Here is a 6,000-nt window from a genome sequence, read left to right on the forward strand (position 1 = left end):
AATAGGAAAGAAGCAGGGAGTTATAGAAAGAAGAAAACCATAATTGGAAATGCGATAACTACAATGAGTTGTGAGAGAATAAACAAGAAGATGTAAAAAAAAAAAATGAAAAGAAAAAGGCCATCAAAATCATAAAAGATGGGAGATGGGAGCAAGAAAATATAAATTTTTTTTGTATCTTTCCTTTTTTTTTCTTTTTTCTTTCTTTTTTTTCTTTTTTATTCATTCTTTTTAGGAAGTGTTTGAGCCTACATAACTACTAGTCTAAAGTAAACAGATATAGTGAGGAGTTAAAATACTTGGTAAACAGGGTAACCACAAATCAAAAGCTTACAATAGAGTCTCAAAAACCAAAAAGAAGCCAAGCTAATACAAAAGAAAATTGTCAAACCAGAAAATATGATATCACTTATATGTGGACTCCAAAAAAAACCAACAAAAAACAAACCAACTTATTTACAAAACAGAAAAAGTCACAGACATAGGAAACAAACTTACAGTTACCAGGGGGGAAAGGGGTGCAAAAGGATACATTGGGAGTTCCGAGATTTGCAGATACTAATATATATAAATAGATAAATAACAAGTTCATACTGTATAGCACAGGGAACTGTATTCAATATCTTGTAGTAACTTATAGTGAAAAAGAATATGAAAACAAATATATGTATGTTCCTGTAAGACTGAAGCATTATGCTGTGCATCAGAAATTGACATATTGTAAACTGACTATACTTCAATAAAAATATATATTAAGAAAAAAAGAATAGGAAGAGTATATGAATTTTTAAAATGTTTTCTGTTATATTTGTGGTGATAATTAATATTATTCTGAGACTGTTGTGTGTGTAGTATGAGATCAACTAAGTGAGTAATTGTGGGATATATTCTCTGCATTCTTGAGGACTAGAATTCTCATGTGGAAGGAAGGAGATATAATAGAAAATAGGTCACATAAAAGCTGGAGTTGAGATTGGAATTATCACTATGGATGCAACAAATATTTCATATATATTTCCTAGTTCTGTCCACTGAACAGGTCTAAAAACAATGATCAACCCAGAAACAGGGTGTATCCTTGGTGCCTAAATGGTGATACAGTGTACAATTGTCATTACAATTTCTCATTAAAAGTTACCAGGGCATTTGAGAGAATTGGGCAAATCTAGGACTTGGGCAGGAAATGAACAAAACAAGCCTAGAACACCTTATATCACCAGAGAGAAAGAAAACTATCAAATATTGCTAGAGACATATCAAAAGGATTCAGGAGCCAACTTTCAAGGGCTCCTAATGGTCCTGATAAGATGCTTTGAGCTCAATAATGATAATAACTACAATGGATTGAAGCCTGTGAACATGTTTACTATGAAGAGCTCATAATGATTGTGTGTGTGTGTAATCTTTGGAGAATGATAAGGAAACAGTTCATTATTTTTTAATAAATTTTATTTATTTTTAATTTTTTAAAATGGAGATACTGGGGATTGAACCCAGGGCCTTGTGCGTACTAAGTGTGCACTCTACCACTGAAATATACCGTTGCCACCAATTCATTATTTTGAAACCTGGTGAATAAAGGGAAAGAATCCAACATTCATCCTGTCTTTCCTATATGAACTGCACCACTTGATAACAAAAGAGTAGGTTATTATAAAGGTAATCCAACAAATACATGAAAATAAAATGACAGAATTTGAATATCACCCTTTGGCAATTTCTAATGAACAGCTATAAGCATTAAACATCATTGGCTGCTAAGAGTGCAAAATAAAGAGATAATCAGAAATTATATGCCTCTTATAGTCTTGAGCCTGGGTTTGATCTAGTTTTTGGATCTAACTGACAATTTGCAGAAATTCAGAGGACAGAAGAAAATTTTGGATTGTACCAATAATATGCAATCAGCAAAATCCAGTCTGTGGGAAACTCTCCAGGTCAAATGGTCCAGGTTCTTCAGCTGAAAAAGTGTAGGGAAATGAAAAGAATAGAGGAAGAACTTAGAATAAGACATAATTAAAAGACATTCAATTTGTTTTTAAACCAGGCAAGAATAACCAATAGTGCCTAGGGATGCGCATTTGATTGGTGAAACTATTTTTGAAAAGCAAGGAAGTGATTATTATAGAAGCAGATGGTCATTATGTGGGAAGAGGATGGGCAGTGACTGGGATGGGACGCATGGAAGCAGCTTCTGGAACTGCTGGCAAGATTCTACCTCTTGACCAAGGTATGTTTACTTTATAATAATTTCTTGAGTTATGTATTTGTTTTGTATGATTTTTCTGTCTTCGCATTTTATTTCACAATAAAAAGATTCTAAATGATTAATTCCAGGTGGATTTTTGGCTTGCACCCATGTCCTTATGCATCTCACCTGGGAACCAGGGCTTGATTTTTGCCTCCTGCCAGCTAAGTGTAGGGAACATCTCCTGGGCCACAAGTGGGAGCTGAAGGAGAGGCGTTGGGATGACAGAGGCAGGGGAATGGGGGACCCGGCAACATGTTTGTGCTACTTATCTGTGCCCTCTGGATCTGCTCAGTCCTCCCTCACCTGCAGCTTATGTTCTCCTGTATGCAACTCCTGATGAACAGGTCTGGTCACACAGTCACTTGCTGTCCCATGGTCAGGCCCTCAGTCTCTACTAAGGGCCAACAGCAAGTCAGAAGCTGCTTTACAAATGATGTGCAATTCTCTGCTGTCATCCAGGACACTGGAGGCCTGCAGTCCAGCTCTTTGTGGGACTTGTCAGAGACTGCAGAGTATCCTTATCTACCAGCAACACCTCTAGCCCACAGGATTTGTTGGACCGTAACCTATGTGGCAGGGCCACTTTGAGCACAGCCTAGGTCTCCTGCGGACCCCTCTTTTCCTCTTGATGTTATTTAACACTGGCAGTGTTTTGGGGGGAGGGTATAGCTCAGTTGTAGAGTGTGTGCTCAGCATGTAGGAGGGCCTGGGTTCAATCCCCAGTACCTCCATTAAATAAACAAACCGAATTACCTCTCCCCCTCAAAACAAACAGAAAACACTGGCAGTGTTTGGAGTCATCTAATCAATGGATACCCAAATACGTACACTGTCTCCAAAATCTGTAGAGATTGCTATTCACTTTGCCTTTCTCAGTAGTAGGTGGTGCAAGGTGCAGTAAAATTGTTCTTTACCTTGGATAGTACGCTTTAGCATGACCTAGGCCACCCAATCCCACTCAGTATAACTTCACTAATGGGGCAGATCCTTGAATCATTGCATGGTCTTCTTCCACGTTCTGATACGTATGTTTCTTATCAGAGCATTTAGAGTACTTGTCCCCCATTCCCCTCACCCCATCCTCCCAGTTCTCCGGGTAGTTTAACAATATGTCATTAATATAACCGATCAGCATAATATTCTGTGGAGTGTCCAGACAAAGTTCCTCTGGACTCTGTTGTAACAGAGAGCAGGAGAATTAATCTAACCCTGGGACAAGACCATGAATGTGTATTGACGTCTGTTACAAGTGAATGTGACTTACTGCTGATCTTTTTTCCTGGTAATGATTTAAAAGACTGTGTATGCCAGATTAATACCTGGGTACCATACGCTGAAGTTTGTCAGTCTGTTCCATTAAACATAGCCCATCAAGATCGCAGCACAGCAGCTGTGACTGGGGCTATCACCTGGTTAAGTTTATAGCAGTTTACTGTTCTGCCAGCATCTGTACGGTTTTTGCTGGGACTGGATCTGTACATTAAAAAAGAGACATGGTGAGGACCACCATCCTGGCTCCTTTGCATTTTTAAGAATGTCACTACTCTGGCATTTCTCCAGGATACAATATAACTTCTAATTTACTAATAATTTACTGATAAATTATTCTGAAGCTTAATTTTTAAGTGATATGTATGCTTTATTGGTGTTACTATGAACAAAATCTATACCAGACTTGAACCACTAATAAGCTTCTGAATTTTCTGCCATGCTGCGATATTTAATGAGATTTTGTAAACCTAAACCTATAGTTTAAATTTATTGGTTAATTTACTATAAATAATTGAACATACCATATGCCACAATTCTAGAAAAAAATTTTTTTTGGCACTGGGAACAGTTTTCTCTTGCCACATATTTTGATGTAACTGTTTATTAGTCAGGGTTCTCCAGAGAAACAGAATCAATAGGATTTATCGAGGAAGAGATTTATTATGAGGATGGGGCTCATGCAATTATGAAGCTGAAAAGTCCCATGATCTGTTGTCTTCAAACTGAGGGCACAGGAAAGCTGGTGGTGTAATTCCAGTCTAATCTGGAGCCCTGAGAACCAGGGGAACGGATGGTGTAAATCCCAGTCCAAGGACAGAAGAAGACTGATGTCCCAGCTCAAAAGGCAGGCAGGCAGGAGGGAAAAAGGAGCAAATTCCTCGTTCCTCCGCTTTTTTGTTCTATTCAGGCCCTGAAGGGATTGGCTGATGCTCACCCACATTGGGGATGGCAATCAGTCTACTTTTCTGAGTCTATGGATTCAAATGCCAATCTCCCCAAGACGCAGCCTCACAGCCATGTCTGGAAATTATGTGTAATCTGGGTACCCCTTGGTCCACTGAAGTTGGCACGTAAAATTAATGGTCACAGACAGATAACTGTGTCTCTTTTTTTTCCTTTTTCTTTTTCTTTTCTTTCTTTGACAATGTTTGAATTGTTTCCAAGTGGCTTTTTAAGTTTGGAAGTTTTTAAGCTTTCATTTGTAAGTCTGTTATTAGAAATTGAGATCTGTTAGTTTATTTGGGTTTTGCACATTTGCTAAAATCATATTTTAAAAAACACATTTATAGGACTTGCACGTAATTTTTTCTTTTTAAAAATAGTTTAAATAAAGTCTAAGATTACTATGAGTGTGGAGATTCCTCAAAGACTGGGAATAGACTTACCATATGACCCAGGAATCCCACTCCTGGGCTTGTATCCAGAAGGAAATCTACTTCAGGATGACACCTGCACCCCAATGTTCATAGCAGCACTATTTACAATAGCCAAAACATGGAAACAGCCTAAATGTCCATCAACAGGTGACTGGATAAAGAAGATGTGGTATATTTATACAATGGAATACTACTCAGCCATAAAAACCGACAACATAATGCCATTTGCAGCAACATGGATGCTCCTGGAGAATGTCATTCTAAGTGAAGTAAGCCAGAAAGAGAAAGAAAAATACCATATGAGATTGCTCATATGTGGAATCTAAAAAACAAAAACAAAAACAAACAAACAAACAAAAACAAAGCGTAAATAAAGGACAGAAATAGACTCACAGACAGAGAATACAGACTTGTGGTTACCAGGGGGGTGGAGGGTGGGAAGGGATAGACTGGGATTTCAAAATTGTAGAATAGACTACACTGTATAGCACAGGGAAATATACACAAAATGTTATGATAACTCACAGAGAAAAAAATGTGACGATGAGTGTGTATATGTCCATGAATAACTGAAAAATTGTGCTGAACACTGGAATTTGACACAACATTGTAAAATGATTATAAATCAATAAAAAATGTTAAAAAAAATAAATAAAAGGATTCCTTCCTAAAAAAAAAAATTACTATGAGTGTTATTCTTAATATTATTACTATTTAAATCCCCAGATCGAGCACTCGGACTTGAATACACCTTTAAAATTTTTTTACTTTATCATTTATTTCTTTTAATAATAAGACCATTAATTTAAGGAACAATTTGTACCAATTGATATCACAGATTCCCTTAACTAGACTTATTTGTTTCCCAACCTGAGGCTTACTCAAGACCACAAGTCCATGGACTCCCTAGTGTCTAATTCTTAGACTCTGGTTTTTTATTTTATTTTATTTATTACTATTTTTAATTGAAGTATAGTTACAATGTTGTGTTAGTTTCTCATGTACAGCATAGTGATTTAGTCATACATACATATATATTTTTCTTTTACACTATAGGCTATTACAAGGCATTGAATATAGTTCCTTGTGCTATACCGTAGG

Source organism: Camelus ferus, chromosome 6 (assembly GCF_009834535.1).
Source record: "Camelus ferus isolate YT-003-E chromosome 6, BCGSAC_Cfer_1.0, whole genome shotgun sequence".
Lineage (NCBI taxonomy): Eukaryota > Metazoa > Chordata > Mammalia > Artiodactyla > Camelidae > Camelus > Camelus ferus.